The sequence below is a fragment of the Chinchilla lanigera genome, unplaced genomic scaffold (genome assembly GCF_000276665.1).
Source record: "Chinchilla lanigera isolate Chin_1 unplaced genomic scaffold, ChiLan1.0 scaffold00013, whole genome shotgun sequence".
Taxonomy (NCBI): domain Eukaryota; kingdom Metazoa; phylum Chordata; class Mammalia; order Rodentia; family Chinchillidae; genus Chinchilla; species Chinchilla lanigera.
In genome coordinates this window covers 11,395,512-11,414,266 of record NW_004955414.1, presented here as the reverse complement: position 1 = coordinate 11,414,266, position 18,755 = coordinate 11,395,512, and the positions used below count along the sequence as shown (strand labels likewise).

At 37.0% G+C, this 18,755-nt stretch overlaps 1 pseudogene; it reads left to right on the top strand.

Moving 5' to 3' along the window:
• The first annotated feature begins 17,423 nt into the window (after positions 1–17,423).
• Positions 17,424–18,273, top strand: LOC102009597 (annotated as a pseudogene).
• The last annotated feature ends 482 nt before the right edge of the window (positions 18,274–18,755 follow it).

The following is an 18,755-nucleotide window of genomic DNA, read 5'->3' as shown; positions in this document are numbered from 1 at the left end:
AATATATATTTTGGGGGTATCTTTGTATATGTCATAAGGTCTGTCTTAGAATAATACTCACTAAATGTTCCTTTAGAGGGCAAAGGAATTTGGGATTGTGATATACAAATTACAGTTATATTCTTCTACACAAGTATAATTCTCATTCCATTATACAGCATCTCATCCCTGCATAGATTTTCTGATGAATACTGAAAAAATAAAACACTCCAAACTTGGAAATATGCACATAATCAAAAGAATTTCTATATCCTTTTGATTTTCTCCTACCCTAAATGACACTGAAGTGACAGGAAATATATGCAGCAGTCTTCTAAAGTAAATACAAGTTTCTGAGGAAACCTCATTGCTTGGGAGTACTCACAATCCATTTTTATATAAGCAGAGGGAAACTACAGTTCCTGCCACTAAAATTCAAAGGCTGTACACATTGCACACTAAAGCGTAGGAAGATTCAGAGAGAATCTAATCTAGTGTAGTGTGAGCAGTAGACAATGTTATTTCCTACAAATTAATTTAATGGGTTCTACAGTAGCAAAGAGAAGTAGCTGCGTGCATCCCGATGTTCCCTTGGGAGCAGAGCTGAAAGTACTTTGAGAGCACACAGGAAATCTACTGCAGATCAAATGTTCTTACACAAAGCAGTTCTTACTCTGTCACCTCATTGTAATGCAGGTTTACATCCCAATAGCTTGTTTTCTTATCACTTCCTTATAAAGCGATACTTGTAGAATGCATTTAATTAAATACAATCTCTATGTTAGGACAATTCGTGGTAATGGGACACAACATCAACTGATTAATATGACCACAGAGTCTTACCTGCTTAATTTACAGCTGATAGGTAAATTTGTCCAAACAACTGCAGTGTTTCCAATTTTAAAAATATGGAAGAGTTTGAGAGGTTACATAATCATGCAAGCTCATGATTGCGGTAAGACCCAAGGTCTTCATTTTACTCATTAGTATTTATTATATTTCCTATTGAACATATGATGTATGTTTTATAGGAGAAGCAATTATTATTTTTAGAAGTTTAAAGTACTTTAAAAGAGGAAAGATTCAATTTTACAAGGAGCTAAGAGACAATTATTTGCAAAAACGAGATGTTTTGTGCACAAAATAAGCTACAGTTCCAGATCTAGAGGAGGGTACTTCAAGCAAAAGCAGTAACATTAACAAACATCCAATACTATGTATTTGAATGAGTGACTAAATGAACAAAGTTGTAAATAGTCATTACCTGTTTTAGTAGAAGTGAGTATTCCAGGGATAATGAGGGAAGGATGTGAAAGTGCTCTGAAACAGATTTTTTCAAGTCATGCATGCTCTACCACTAACTATACTCCCCACCCTATATACCTTTACGGTAGGTTTTCTGCTCTCAATGTTCATATGTACTGATGTATATAAAGTTTCTTGAGGCCAAGGTAATAGCTTGTCTATTTTAAACATGAAATAATTAATACAGAGATTAAAATTATTTATTTACTCATTCATTCAAAAATGTACTGAGTGTCTAATGATGTTGAACATTTTCTCATGTATTTATTTGCCATTGGTATTTCTTTATGTGAGAAGTGTGTGTTCATCTCAGTTGCCCATTTTTGTATTGGCTCTTTGAATTTGAGGGGGCTGGTTTTTTTTTTTTTTAAGTCTTTATATGTCAGATAGAAGTCTTTTGTACAAGAGACAGTTGACTAATTTTTTTTCTCAATTTGTGGGATTTCTTTTTACTCTGCTGGTGATTTCTTTAGATGTGCAAAAGCTTTTCGGTAAGATGAGATCCCAGTTGTTGATTCTTTGAAGTATTTCCCATGCACTTTGGTTTTTGTTCATGAACTTTCTGCCTACCCCTATATCTTCAAGATTTTTATCTGTTTTCCCTTCCAGTAGATTTAGTGCGTCTGTTTTAATATTTAGATCTGTGACCCATTTTGACTTGATTTTGGTGCATGGTGATAAACATGGGTCTAGTTTCAGTCTTCGGCATGTGGCGAGCCAGTTTTTCCAGCACCATTTATTAAAGATGCTGTCGTTCTTCCAGTGAACTTGTTGGGCCCCTTTGTCTAAGATAAGGTAGCTGAGTGTGTAAACTAGGACTAGAGGTCCCATTCAAGCCAGCTATTTCCCTTTTGGGCATTTTTACAGAAGAACTAAAAATGCCATACCACAGTGACATATGTGCACCCATGTTTATAGCAGCACAGTAGGTGATATTAGTAAAAGCGAGTCTTAAGAGTATGTATGGTATAGTTAGATATGTTGATTCTTAATTAATTCTTCAATAGTGTTTTTTCTTTCCTGCAAATGTGTTAGGTTAGCTGACTACGTTCTTTGCTCAAATAAAAATTTTGTGCTCTGACAATAAAGTTACTTAAATTCTCAAACATTTAGTGTTCTTATCTATAAAAGAGATTACAATGCATTTTTGTTCACAACCAAATATTAAGAATTTAAAACAATTGTCTTTATTTAAAAGATAAAAGAATGAAAACATATTAGCAGACACACAGAAAGCAATGCAAATGCCCATCCACTGAGAAATGGATAAAAAAGTTGTATTTTTATGCAATGGAATGTTACCCAGCTATAAAGAAAAATAAACTCTAGGCTTTTATAGGTAACTGGACACAGCTAGAGTCCATACTCATCTGTGAAATAAATCAGATCCACATGTGTAAACACCATATTGTTTCAGTAATGTAAGAACCTGAAAAAGTGAATAAAATCTAAAAGGTACAATAGATATTCTGAAAGGGAAAAATGTTCAACAGGAAAGAACAACTGGGTTGAGGGAAAAGAGAAAAGAAAGAAAGGAAAAAGTATATATATATTTATATATATACTTTTTATATATATATATATTTATATATATATACACACACAGAGGATAGGTAAGATAGTTGTACTACTGATTTCCACTGCTTTATTGAAAGAAGCAGTTATGTTTAATTGCTTGGTCAATCTTACATGCCTATGTATGTTTATCTGAGTGACCAATTTGAGTACACCAATATGTAATACAACAACCACTGTTAATTTCCTATCACCTTGTTTGAAATTCTGTTAATTGTATCATTTATGTGTTACTTTGTAAATGTATGTGTGTTTGTTAATATGCTTTCATTCTTTTACCTTTAAAATTTAAAAAAATGTACTGAGAACCTTTGGAAGAGTCAGAAAGAAACTAGGAGTCAATTTCTTTAACGGACAGACAATTCTTACCTAGTGGAGGGAGGTGCTGGGATGGGACTCGACAGTGTGCACTTTCATGAGTTTCCAGGGAAAGTACTTCTGCCGGGCATTACACTTCCCCTAGGAAACAGAATCCCCTGTGTGGATGGAGCCTCAGGAACAGTCACACCAGGGGAAGGGTAAATAAAGTGAGACAATCAAAGCTGTTCCTAAAGCGTGACAGGTCTTGTTGATAGTGTGGAATTTTATCTTCGAGGTTCAGTCATTAAAAACTGTAACGGGAAGTTCAAGCTGTGAAATAGGATAAAGTTCATGTTTTAGAAAATCATTTTTTTTTTATTGTGGTGTGGCGAGGACTGGAGAGAGGTGAGGTCAAATGCTGAGCACCCAGTGCAGCCAGGGCTGCTGTGGCTGTGAAACGATGGTGGCTCGCATCAGCCTTATGGCAGTAGAGTTGGGAAAATGGGAATGGGGAGCTCACTCTAGTTTTTATAGCCACCAGATGGTATGCATATAAGTGAGAGTTCTCTGGAGTGGGGACTCCCATCCCTGCTCTGGGAGATCTGTGGGCTCTTAGGACCTGGACCATCTGTATTTACAGCAACTGCCCATAGCTTGCATTTCCAACTGGGCTCTATCTCCCATCAAATCAGCACAAACATTGGATTCTCACAGAGCACAAACCCTACTAGACCTGTGCATGCCAGGAATCTAGGCTGTGTGCTTCTTATGTGGATCTAAGGGAAAAATTGTCTTCCATGAAGCTGTTACCTGGTGACAAGAAAATTTGGAGAACTGTCACTTTTGAGGACCAGAATTGATTATATATATATACACACATATATGTATATATATAATTATATCAGGATTAATTAGGTTTACTGGGTCAGAGATGGAAGAGTCAACATTGATCATCTGTGGAATCACAGGCAGGAGGTATCCACAATGGCACTCTGCACTTGGAGAGCTGGAAGACCCAGCAGCTCCTCATGAAGATGGAAATCACAGAACAAGAGGCACCAAGGATGTGCCACCAGCCTAAGGCCAAAAGCCTGGAAGCTCACGGTAGTTTTTGGTGTGAGTCTGTGTTGAAGGCAAATGAAAATGGAAGCTCATGTCCAAAGGTAATGGTGAAGACTGGAGCTCATCCAAAATGGGCATACTACCTTCTCATTTTCACTTATTCCATCCAGGCTACATCTGCCACATCCCTTCCATTCACTGGCCTACTTGTCAGTCATTCACAAACACACCGAAACTGTGCTTTACTAATCTGCTAGGTGATTCTTCCTCAAGTCAGTTAGACATATCACAATTAACAGCCACAATGTCCAATATGTATTTGTTAAATTTAGAATTCTCAAGTTATCCTCACTGGATGATCCACTCACTTGCTACTAAAGTATGAATCAGGATCAGCATCTGCCCCAGTACCTGAGAGCTTATTAGAGATGCAAGGACTCAGGCTTCCCAGACCTGGGAAATCAGAATTTGCACTATTGCAAGGTTTCCAGGAGATGAATACTCACATTAAAGTATGTAAATAGTTACCTTGAGTCATAAAAACTTAGAAAATGTGTGCTTTTAAATGAGAAAATGCATGAAGGAAATCCAAGTTCTCTCCCAAGACAGCTTAGAATTCTTTATTAGGACGTGCATATTAATAAAAAAGATGTTGCCGAAATACAAAGATATGAATTCACTGGTAATAATCATGTGGTTTAAAATAAATGCAAAAGATATTTGAGTTAATGACTATAATCTCTGTTAAATTAAAAGTATCTAGATTATATTTATTTTTTATTCATAACTGAGATACAGTTAGAAGAAATTGGCTTATTAAACTATTTCATTAACTCTAAAGATTTCTTTATGAAATTGGCAAAAGTAATAATGATAATGTTTGAGAAAATATATTTGCATGTAAGGTACCTTTTATACCTTTAAGTATTAGCAATTTTAGGTTTACATAGATTCAATATGTTGTTTCCTAAAAACAAATAAAATGTCAGGCAATTCTCAACTTTCATATTACAGCAAATATCCACAAGCCTAAAAACGAAAGGAAATCCAAATTCCAGTAGGTGTTCTTTTGCTTTCTCAGTTTGTTAAAAATCAATTACAAAATCCTTTATGGCAGTTCGTATCTTAGGGATGTGTTTAAGGACATATATCTGCATTTTTTCACATTCATTTTATTCATTTTCTTACTAATGGAACATGCAGTTGATTGGGCTTAAGGTTAGTGAACACCTAACAGAAGGGACAAAATTGAGACTAATCTGCATTTTTCTCAAAGTGCACAGAGTTTAGAAGACCTTTGCTTCTCATCAGTTTCTGCAGTTTTATTTCTCTCCTTTCCATCCTTTAATTTGAAATAATAAAGACCAAGTAAATGAAATAGCAAAATATTTTCACAAAGGGATACAGTTCCTGAGCGGATGAGTCAGTGCATATGGGCCTGTGCTGCTCGCTTGGAGGAAGAGCCCTTGGGCGTGGATTGCCATGTCCTTGTTAAGTGACACAGTGTGAATTGGGTAAGAAAATGGTTTTGAGGTCTTGCTGTATATGCAGTTTGTACACAATTTGAAAGAGTAAAACTCATTGTTTATGGCTAACTTCATTTCAGCAAGTTAATTCTGAAGGTTCAGTTTTCTAGTTGTAATGAGTCCCTACATTGAGTAATAAGACAAACCCTTGACCTCAATAGACACTGGTTGAGGAAGAAACACACAACATAGTTACAAGTCACTGTATTACATTCCTGCATTCTAAAGGTCACCTTTTATTTGTTTTTTAATTATTTGTTTTTTCTTGAGATAGGATCTCACCAATGTAATCTAAGCCAGCCTTGATCTTGCTTCGGCCAAGCCCACACCTCCTAGACATTCTGTGAGAGACTGACTGTTGACCTGCCTTACTATGGTTATTCATTCCCATGTGCTCCAGGGCCACTGCTGCTGTCACTGCTGAATACACTAGTAACCTTTAATTGGGAATTTCTTACATAGCTTCATATGTAAGAGTCTGTATCACAAAGGAGACTTTACTAACATTGACTTGTTAAACCTTCAGGAAAAGAAAATTGTGTACATTTTTATCTACATTTCGAAGATACAACTGAGGCTAAGGGAGATGAAGTACCTAAGATTATGGCATGAACTGAAACACTTAAGAGTCAAATCCAAAGTCCCCCCATTCCCAAAATTGGCTCTCACTGTCTGATTGGCAGTGGCTTTCAAACCAGGGCACTAATGCTCCATAGAGGATATTTGGAAATGTGGAAGATCATTTGTGATTATCTCAGAGCACCAAGGAGAGTGCTAGAATTTAGTGGATGTTCGCTGCACATGCTAAACTCTTTCAATGTGTTGGAATGTCTTATAAAACTCAGATTGTCCCACTACCAAGTGCTAGGGCTCTCTATCAGAAACTCCAATTTATCACTTCTTTTCTCATCACAGGTGTGTTTCTCATGCTGTACATTAGCTAAAATATTTTCACATAAACGCTTCCATCTTTCATATCTCAGGGAAATGGTGAAGGTTTTTGAATGTGAGCTTACACATACTACTGACTTTCTCAGGTCCTTAGGCAATTATCATGAGACTGAAGGAATAGAGACCATTTATAGATTTAAATAGCAAATGAGGTCAGTTGACATATCAATAATGCAATTTAGAGCCTTTGGTCCTCTCTAGAGCAATGAAAATTAATTCTGATAACTGCCTAAATCAAATATGCACTGAGAGAAATTTGAGATTGCTGTGGGGGTATGATGCAGGCACTGTTTGCTCCTGATGTAGGTGATAATAGTTTGCTCATTCATAGACATTCTATTTGGAAATCTATCTGTTCACACATACCTACTGGAACCTCCTGAACTGGCACACAAAACAGGAGTTTGATGCTTGACTGCAATGCATTCATTTTATAATTTCCATATAATGACAGCTGGTATAAGGATGGTATCAGACACTAGTGAGTAACGGCTAAGGAAACAGGCGAGTGCCATGATGACAACTAAGAGGACAGCACCTGGCAGTAGAATACTCTGTGTTCAAAGAATTATTTATCTACCTCACAAGTTGGGGAATATATGTTAATCTCTTGAGCATAGTCATTGTTGTACATCCAAGGCTGGTATACCTTCCTTCTGCTTTAAAACATAGAAAGAAGGGAAAAAAGGACTTAGTATGCCACCATGTAATTCCTGGAGTGGTTCTCTCTCTGTGACCATTTAAATTAAATTCAGAAGTTGGAAAAGTATTTCTCACCAGCATTATTCTCACAGTAGCTCTGGGAGAGCAAAGAAACAACCTTCCAAATGACAAAATTAAGACTTAGAGAACTGAGTACCTCACCAAGATCACAGATCTAGAGAATGCTGAAGCCAAGATTCCAATTCATGACAATCTGTTTCTAAGGTCTTGGTTCACTTCAGTAGGCTACATGAGTTACCTGGGCTGACTGAGCAATGGAATGGTAAGGACACTTTTTTGTTTGTTTTTGAGGCAGGGTCTTACTATGCAGTTCAGGCTGGCCTTCAACTCACCATATAGCCAGGCTGGCCTCAAACTTGCAGCAAGATTCTCCTGCCACAGCTTTCTGAGTACTGAGATTACAGATGTTTACCACCACATCCAGCCTAGGACACTTGATGTTTTGCATGTTGCCTAAGTGTTTTCAGCACTCACATAACATGCTTCCCATGTTCATTACCCTGCTAGAAGTCTTAAGGGAATGTGGAATTCTTTTCTTCAAAGGAGGACAGTGAGCATATGAGACATGATGGCCACAGGAAAAAGGAGTGAGAGAGTGAGAATCATTAGAGGAGAATCAGGGACTGATATGTTTTCTAGTACAACAGATTTAACCTGCTTTGAGAAACAAAGATGATGTTTTAGTCTCAAAACTACATTTATATTTATTAATCCACTCATTTCCTCTAACCAAAGGTGATATTAGGAAAGCGAGTCTTAAGAATATGTACGGTATAGTTAGCCATGTTGATTCTTAATTAATTCCTCAATAGTTTTTTTCTTTCCTGCGAATGTGTTAGATTAGATGACTACCTCCTTTGCTCAAATAAAAATTTTGTGTGCTGGCAGTAAAGCTACTTAAATTCTCAAACACTTAGTGTTCTTATCTATAAAAGAGATTATAATGTGTTTTTGTTCACAACAAAATATTAAGAATTTAAAATAGGGGCTGGGGATTTAGGTCAGTGGCAAAAGTGCCTGCCTGGCAAGCCCAAGGTCGTGAGTTCGGTTCCCGGTACTGGAGAAAAACCAAAAAAAAAAAAAAAAGAATTTAAAATAATTTGCTTTATTTTAAAGATAAAAGAATGAAAACATATTAGCAGACGCACATAAAGCAACCCAAATGCCCATCAACTGAGGGATGGATAAAAAAGATGTGATATTTTTATACAATGGAGTATTACTCAGCTACAAAGAAAATTAAACTCGGGGCTTTTATAGGTAATTGGTCACAACTAGAGACTATACTCATAAGTGAAATAAATCAGACCCACATGTGAAAACACTGTATTGTCTCACTAGGATAAAATAAAATATTTTGTGAATTTGAGATGGCTCCATATAGATATATTTATACTGCTTTTTCTTTTGCTTTGTACTCAAACTTTTTAAGTAGTAAGCTAGGATAAAAATTTTATAAACACAAATACATTTTGTCAATGATACAGTTTATAAAGTACAAGAACAACAAGTTCCCCTAATTCAACGTTTAAGCCCATCATTCAGCTATGATTAATCATGTTTTAATGAGTATTTCATAAGATTTAGTTTGTCATTAGCTCACTTTTGAAATAAGATTTATTTCAATATATCTTATGCCAATATAAGGGAAAATTTTGCTCTGAATTTGATTTTTCCTTGGGAAATTAAAACCATAATGCAAAAATTGCTTCGTTTTTGCTCAAAAGCTACAATAACAAATCATAACTTTATATCATATTAATCCATAGTATAATTTTACATTATATCATGGATAATTTTATCCATGAAGAATATTATCTGATTTTTTTCAAACTTTTTTATTTTAAAGAGAATTTTTAAAAGTAACAAAAAACAACATAGACAAAAACAATGCAAAACAAAAACAATAAAAATGATACAGGATTTTGAAACAGAATGATAGGAATTAACAGTGGTTGTTATATTACATATTATTATTCTGGTTTATTTAGAATGTCTTTTTAAGAAGGAAATATTTTGAGACGTAGCTACTAAGAGTCCTGCATCCCATCTCTGATTGGATTTTAAATGAGAAACTACAGGCCTTTTTGGATAAATGACCTGATTCTGAGGTATCATCTTTGGGGTGAGATCTAGTAACAAGCAAGCTGCTTAGTAGTATATTAGGCTGTTTTGCATTACAATAACAAGATACCCCAAACAGGCTAACTTTATACAGAAACAAGATTTAAATAGTTCACATTTCTGGAGATTTAAGGATAATGCACCAGTATTACTTAAGCTCTGGTGAGGATTTCATGGCAGATGGCTAGAGTATATTAGAATAAGAAAGATCATATTGCCAAACAGGAAGCAGAGAGATTCTGGTCCCACCATCCCTTATAAAGGCATGATAACTTCCCATTGACCTAAAGACCTATTCTAGGTCTCAGTCCACAACTTCCACACTGCCACCTGCAGAACCAAGTCTCCAAAACCCAGACTTGTGAGAACCCATTTAAGGCATACACAAGCAATGGAAAGGGATAGCAGTGGGGAGAGATAACATAAACATGGTTTTGAGTTACAAACATAAAAATTCAGGGTTAGTAACCTCTAAATATTTCTTATCAGAAGTAAACCTGAGAATTACCCAAAATCCATCAGTTTCTGGAACAGGGCAAGGCGATTCAGGTAGCTTGCCTGAGATCAGCAGAAACCGAGATGATATATGGGAATTTGTAAAACTTCTTTTCCTCAGGGAGAGGGAAAGCAGTGAGTGTCTAGTCTATCATTTTCTTTTGTTCTAGTTCATAGTATTTGGGTCTTCTTTTCCTTTTTAAGGGCTCAATGCTGATTTCATCTATTAGTGGGCTAATAGCATTTTTTAAAGGTTGCAAATTATTCCAGTTAGCCTATAGAGTTCATTCTGCAAGAAACTCCAATGTTTCAGAAAATATAATAAATAACATCACCATGTGTGTAAACTTTTAACAATTTTTATTGACTCATGGTGATTGAGTTATTGACTAAGCCAGATTCACTATAATTGGTGCAGCACAGAGGTGAGAGGAAGCCTGGTACATTGCCTGGTGCATTTCCGGAACTATGAGTTCCAGGTGCACTGTGGCCACAGAGCATGGGAAACAAGCAGAAAAGGAGGTGTGAGGGACAGATGCTGTCACGGAATGAAGGGTTTGTGGGAGGTGATCAAGATCTATCTTAAAGGTGTTGGGAGGGTGGCAGAGCATATGATGAATAGTACATTATATAAGGTTTCTGTGTCACGAATAGCACACTCAATCTCTTTTAACATCTACACACAAGAAAATGCGATTCAATTTTCATTTTAAGAGCATCTACTTATGGAGCAACTGCTGTATGCCAGGAAATTGATATATAATTCATCTTCAGCTTGTCAGCTATGCATCATTCTCCCCATTTTATAAACAAGAAGACTGAGCTTCATGCATGTTAAGTCACTAGTTCAAAGACCAACAGCTAGGAGTGGGGCTGAGCAGAGTTTCACAGAAACTTGATTTAAAAGCCAGGTTATTGATTTCTATGCAGTACTAAGTCATGGAAAAGAAATGATAGTATTGATATTCACAGTGACAAAGGCCTAAAATGTTATTGCCCGAGATGGTTTATTAGTAGTTCTAACTACAATTGTTCAGATTTGTGCTTTACAGTAAATCTCCACATCTGTGCTGTACAATGCTAGTGAGCCTGTGGCTACTGACATTTGAAATGGGTTTAACGCAGATGCGCACATGCGCACATGTATAAAATGCACTTCGGATTTCAAATATTTCATTTGTATAAAAGAATGTGCACTAATAATTTTTACTTGTTTATATATTGAAATTACAATATAATGAGTATATTTTTGGATGCTTCATGAATATGCCTTTATTAAAATTCATTTTACCCATTTAAAACTATAATTCCCAGAAAATGTAATCTTACATGTGTGGGTCAACTAATTGGACAGTGCTTGGTCTAAATTATAAAAGAACAGAGATGAAAACATACCTTCCACAGTGGGAGGCCTTGGTTTTGTTCACAGGAGGGAAAGGACTCCTGGGTATAGCTGTTGCTGAAGGTTTGATTGAGAAACAAGAGCTTCATTTGATTCTTTTTTTTTTTTTTTTTTTTTTGTACTGGGAATTGAATTCATGACCTTACGCTTGCCAGGCAGGCGCTGTGCTACAGAGCTATATCCCCAGCCCCTTCATTTGATTCCTGATCCTTAAACAAGCCAGAGTACAAGCAATGAGGCTGTGAAGAAACTATTTAAAATTGTGCTTTCCTTTTTCTTGACTAGGAGCCATTTTTTAAAAAACCATATGCTTAACACATCATTTTATATGCAAAATAAAAATAATAATCACCCTCAAATTATTATTACAAAATGGAATGAATTAACCCACACAAAGTGCCCAAACCAGGGACTGGCTTAAGATAAATGCTCAATGAAAATAAATCTTCTTCCTCTATTCCTACTTCCCCTCTGTGTCTGTCACGAAAGGAGATCAGGATGGTCACCCCAATAACATTATCTTTTTTATTGCACCACGGGAATTATTTTCTAACTTCAACTTTTCCCATGCATCTCATCACGCAGCAAATGATAAAAAGTGTTGCTTCTATAAAGGTCAGCAGCTTGGGGCTGAATTTGTATCAAAGATGAAAAATATCTTAAAATAAATTCAATTTGTAAATATTTACTTGTTTCTATAAACTCTGCTTTCCAATTTAGTAAATCTAATGCTAAAATTTTATGCACAAACTATGTTATGCATGGCAATTTTTGTCTTTTATAATAGCACAAGGCTTTAAAAGTAAGTGTGGCTTTTGTGTTCATTTATCCCTCACTTGTTTTCACTGAAGTACTTCCCAAAGTTTTCTTTTTCCTCAGTTTAGAAGTTTGAATAACTTTCCGTAAGGATCACAATGGCCTAACGACTAGTCCTTCTGGTTGTTGTGCCCAATTTCTAAGTGAGTCTAATCATTACTTCATTAAGTTAACACGTATTTATTGCACACCTGTTGTGTGTCAGGTACTGCTGGACGTTAAGAGGATACACTTTCAATAAGTACAAGTCAGTCACTTTGTCTCAGAGTTTACTTAATAGACACATCTACATGTTTCATGTACAACAAAGACAAGAGCAGACAATGAGTGTGATGATGCTGGGAATTAACAGAATATGAAATAAGACGACGTTAAGGCCAGAGAAGTATCTCCAAACACAAGGAGGTATAAAGCAAGACTATCGGAAGGGGTAGGAGTTAGTCAGGCAGTTATTGTCCCAAACTACATCCCTGACTCCATACTCCCCAAACTTGGCTTATTAAGCTTCATTTTAAAAAATAAAATAAAAAGGGGGTTTCTGTGAACTCACTTTTGGGTGACATGGAACATTTATGTACAACTAATTTTTTAAAACTGCATCCAGTACCTTAGAGAAGTTATAGGCCCAATCTTTTTACAAAAGGGTGGATTGTCTCTGTGTATTAAATAAATATTGGAGTATCTCCGAAGGAATATAAAATAGGCTTTCAGTGACCTGTAAAATGACTCTCTTCAGAGGATTCCAGGAATTATTCACGTTTTATTAACTCAGAGTGTATTAGTTCAGAGGCATTCCATAGTTAGGGAGAAAAATCCTCTGAGAGGTACCCTCCAAAGATTATGCCATCAAGGACAATAGAAAGGAGCTAAGACAGGATGTATGATTTCTTAAATGAGGATTCTTTTGAGTCTTATTGAACATCCAGTTTACAATGGGCACTTCTATACTTAGTCCTTTTATTAGATTCTTGTGTTTTCAAGCTACCCTATGAAGGAGTATTATTTTTAACCTCTATTTTTAACATCAGGAGCCAAAGTTTAGAGAATTGAAATGATTTGTTGATCTCATAGAATAAACAGTAAATGTACTATACTAGTAAAAGTATACTTCTGCCTATGTTCTATCTCAGTGTAGTAAATTTTGATTAAGTTTATAATGGCTGAATATAAGAAGTGCTACGCACAGTCTAGGTTATTTTGGTATGTCGAGTAGAGCCGCAGGAAGAATGACAAAGAACTTTCCTTCTCAAACTGCCCTGTGTTCTAATTACACTTCAAAAACCTCTGAACAACTAAAGACGTCTCTTTAAAGGATAAAAACAGTTTGGGAACACAACCATAGTCCTGTGTAGTACAATGATATCACAGTCCTTCATGGACTACAGTAGTCCCAGAAGACTATCACCTAGTGACAGCAGAGCTGAGATAATTTGTGTAAATTCACTGTGATGTTTGCGTACGGATGGATGAAAATGTCTAAGGACACAATACTCGGAATGGAGCCCCATTGTTAAGTAATCAAATATTGTCTCTGCGCTTCAAGTTTTGACATTGTTTAATCATGTTTCTTAGGAATAACTTTGTAAAACATATGCAAATTTGATTTTGTGCCACTGTATTCACTTCTTTTAAAAATCGTTGCTTCTGTGAGTCGTCACCCTCTGGTATCTGTCCTCCCTGCTCTGCACTCCTCACAAATATATAGACACATAGAGTCTTACATAGCTTTCCTTGGCTAACACTGCGCACCCGCTGCATCTCACTTTTTATACCATTTCCTCCAAGACCCTGGCCCCAGTTTGCCAAGTGAAAATTATCTTCTTGCCCTATGAAACTCTATGGTTCTTGAGGTGCTCTTATTATAACCCTTTAACTTTACATCTTAATAGTATCTTTACTGATCCATCTCCTCTGCTGAACAGAACACCAAACCAGGCAGATCTTAGATTTGTGGAGCTTCTACTATAAGTAAAATGGGGATAAATGAATCATTAAACAAAAAATTGAAAATAACAAATAAAAGTTAAATGGTTATGTGAATATCTAACTGGCACTTCAAAAATGGAGTGTTAAAATTAATTTTAAAAGTAAGCAAATTATTCAAACTTCCTCCTATAGTGCACATAACCAACATTCTCTGGGACAAATGGGCTCCTCCATCTCTTCAGAGCAAGCTTTGGATAATCCTTTTCTCTTCTTTGCCAAAAGAAATGGCCTCCTTTGCTTTGGTCAACCACAAGCAAGTGAACCTGAGCATATGAACTTAAGTGGTTGGACAAATGGAAGTCAAATGGAAGTACAAATTTGAAACACTGACAAATATTAGAAATATTGCCATATATAGAACACTAACGTTGTAGTTTTGATACTTAAATGCCTAACAAGCCTCTATTCTTAAGCTTTCCTACCAACAAATGCCAGGGTCTAGTTCAAACCTAGTTTTACATCACTCATCCATATGCTTCTAGGGCCGAGCACCAATGGACAGGTTTACACTGTGTAACAATTCACAGGCTTGACTCTTCTTGAGGTAGGAGAGTAGGGGTGAGGCAAGACAGACATGCAATTGGAAGAATGTGTCAAAGGTTGTAAAATCCCATGGATGACAAGTTGTTCAAGGTATCTCTGAAAACAGAGGACACCTGCAGAACCCAGGACCCAAAATTACTTAACACCCATGAGCTCTGTAGACAGAACCAACCAGAAAATAATATTCTCAATTCCTCATTTGGACCCAGTGCTATTTGCTGGACCAGTCAGAAAAATGCTATTTTCATTCCTTCATTTGAATCTGGGCCTGTTCTGAAGAGCAGCCAGAAGATGCTATTTTCAAGCCTTCATTTACTTGTGTGCACAGTGAATAAAAACATGTTTCTGATCCTTCATTTACAACTGATGAGAAGCCAAGTGAATTTTTTAAAGGACAGTTTATGCCAGTGGTGACACAAAGTGAGTTTTGATAGTACCTGTGTCCTGTATGAGGGAAAGACACCTTGGGAATTTTAGACACTGAAGACCCCATTATCCTTATCCTCAGGCATGTCGTGAGACTCTTCACTGGCCCTCTTTCATTCTGTGGAGTGTATCACATTTCCACTTTCAGTAGATGAACACTTCTGCTGTCTTTTTCATATTTCTTGTCCAGTTCTCTGTTCAGAACCTCAAGGACTTAGAAAGAAGCCCATGGGACCCCACACCTGGTAACATTCTCACTATGGAACTCAGTGGGTTTACTCAGTGGGTACTTGGATTTATAGAGACCACCTCTGTCTTTGGTGGCCTCCTAAGCTAGTGTGTGCTGAAGTAACTGTGAACCGCAGATATCTACCCCACTAAATTCAAGCTGTGCATAGGTATGCAAGATTTAACTCTTACAATGTATTTACGTGTAAAAGTACATGTATATTTATGTGTGTATGTGTGTATGTATGTGTGTATGTGTATAAATGTATGTGCATATGCGTTTATGTATGTATGTGTATATGTATATAGGTGTATGTGTATGTATGTATATATATTTTAAATCACAGCTTCATAATCCATAAATTGCTTAGTACAATAATTAAAATAAACCACAGAAAAAACCTTATTGTTCCTAAGTGTATATGTGTGTGTATGTATGTGTACATGTGTATATTTGTGTGTGTGTCTATGTGTGTATATGTGTATACATGTGTATGTGTGTATGCATGTATTGCATGCATGTATGTGTGTATGTATGTATGTATATATCTTCCTCTTTGTTCCCCAACCCCAATCTCCAACTTCCATTTGTATCTCCAAAATTTTCCTGAGATCTCCAAAGTCACTCTTCCTATGGAAAAAATGTGTTCTAGGAAAGCTGGAGTATGATGAGACACAAATTCTGATCAGTTGCATTTAAAATGTATGAAAGCACATAAAATTTATGATATTATGAACACGTTGGTGAGTACAGGGCTTTGACAGAACATGAATCTGAGGGACAGCGCAGTTTAAGCTTTGTGTTAGCTTCATAATAAATGCACTCTGCAACATGAAAGAACAAGAGTGTCTTCTTTACTTTCAGATCTCTTACTCATATTCCTCCACCTGACACTGTAGACACTAAAGTATGTTTATTAATTAGATGATACAATGCATTCATGTATGTTTTAAATCACAGCTTCATAACCCATAAATGGCTTAGTAAAATGATCAAAATAAAATATAGAAAACTACCTATTGTTCCTAAGTGATGCTGTGTCCAGCTTATAAGAATAGAAAACACAACAACTTCTCCTACCATGCATATGACCAGAATATTATTGTGATGATCATAAATGTCCAGGGTGCTCTCTTGTTTTTTCCGAGGTCACATTTTTCAAGAATATGTGCATTTGTGTCTGTCCTGACCCGCTGCAGGAGCTTGGGCATCTGAGAGCTCCCTGGGAGCCGGCGGGCGGCGGCCCTCTCCGAGACACTCCAGAGGGCCCAGGGGGATGAAGTGGCTCCAAGTCCAGCCCATGCATGGTGAAGAAAGTTAAGGATTCAGTGTGAAGCACAGAAGCAGATAATGCCAGACAACAAGCAGTACTTGGTACACGTTCAATGAGTGAGGCAGCAGTTCCTTCTCCAACTGCTACAGAGATGGCAGAAATTAGTTTGAATTCAGTATGAAATGGAATACACTGAAAGTATTAGTCAGCTAATGAGGGTTCCAGAAAACTTAAAAGTAACACTATGTTATGGTTGATACATTGTTTCAATTTGGGGAGTCTAGAGGTTTGGCTAAGTGACTCAGCAGGAAGCCAGGGTGCTTACTTTGTATACATCCTGAGCCTGTGGAAGAGGAGGGCATGGAGATTATGTGAGGGCTGCATGCCCCTTAGGTGCAGGTAGCCTGTTTACAACGTAAGGCAGGGAAAAGAAGCTGCTTGGTGCCATTCTGCACGTTTGCTCTGGCTGTTTCTCTGTTCGGCTACCATTCCCTGCTTTGCTCTCGTTGCTTTGCTACCTTCTGCCTCGGAGCCAGCCAAGTATGGACTGAAACCTCCACAAACTGTAAGCTAAATAAACCTTTCCTTCCTTGATTTTGGGCACTGGGTATTTTGTCTCAGCAACGAGAGAAAAGTAACCAAGACACACCACCAAATGCTGACGTGGAGCAAGGATTCCCAGAAGGAGTTCCAAATGCTGGTGTGATAATGCAAGTTCCAGAGAGGATTGTTGTAGCAGGAAGTAATGAAGACATTTCGCTTTCAAGACCAGCAGATCTTGAATTTATTCAGTCAACTCCTTTAAAATCTTTGGCACTAAAACCACCACCTGTTTTACTTACACTAATGAAAGATACTCTGGAGTTAGAAAGACCTACTCCAATCCCCCAAAATGATGAAATCCATGCAGTTGACAGGCTAAAAAGAGCACTCTATGAGTGAAAGTGCTGTTTGCCAAAATGGACAGCTGGTCAGAAATGATTCTATGTGGTACAGATCAGATTTTGCCCCAAGAAATAAAATTTCAAGGTTCCAGGCACTGATTTCCGCACCAGAGCACACTGTGACACCATCACCACCACAGGCACAGGTCTGTTCTCCCTGCATGTTATCCGAAGATGGAGCTAATCTTTCCTCTGCTCATGGCATTTTGTTGCTTATCCAGTCTGCTCCTCGTAGGGCTGACCAGCAGATCTTGGATGTGCTGGATGAAAATCGCAGACCTGTGTTGCATGGTGGGTCTGCTGCCACCACCTCTAATCCTCATCATGGCAACATCAGGGGGCATTTCAAATGTAGGTGCAATACTCTGGTTTCTCTTCAGATTGTATAAATCTTTCACCTTTTTACAAATGGAGACGTAACAACTGAAGGAACGGCAGATGACACCACGGCTGTAGGTGCAGCTTCATTAAGATGAGAGATAATTGAAAGAAAACGGCACCTACAACTTCTAGAAGGGGAAAACAAAGTAGGTGCTGAAAGAAAAATGGCCATGTATTCGATTACTGTTGCATTCTGGCTGCTTAATAGCTGGCTCTGGTTTTGCTGCTGTTAGAGGGAACCTCAGCATTCCAATGTATTGTCTCAACTTCTGGAAATATAAAGGACTTACAAACTTAAAAAAAACAATATGTACATTTGTGAAAAATGACGAACTAAATACTTACAACATGTGCAATTAATTGTGCATCAGTTATACCTCAATAAATCTGTCTGAAGAAATCAAAGGGGTATATGTTGATTGCTCTGTCACTAAACAAATAATGAGGCTCACATGTTACAGTCCTTGGATGAGTGGACTCTGGTGTATCTCAGCTATATTCTTTTTCTCCAAATTTGTTTGCCTTCCTATGTAAATCTTTTGAGTGCTACACCAACCACTGAGCATCTGCTAAGGTTTATAAAGGGTACTGCATAGTAGAACACCATTATTACCATTTCCAAAGAATCTCTAGAATGTACTAAAAAAAAGTGGGATTTGTTTGACAAAGTAAATAATAGCTTAGGTAATAAAAGTGCAATCCTTATTCTAAAACA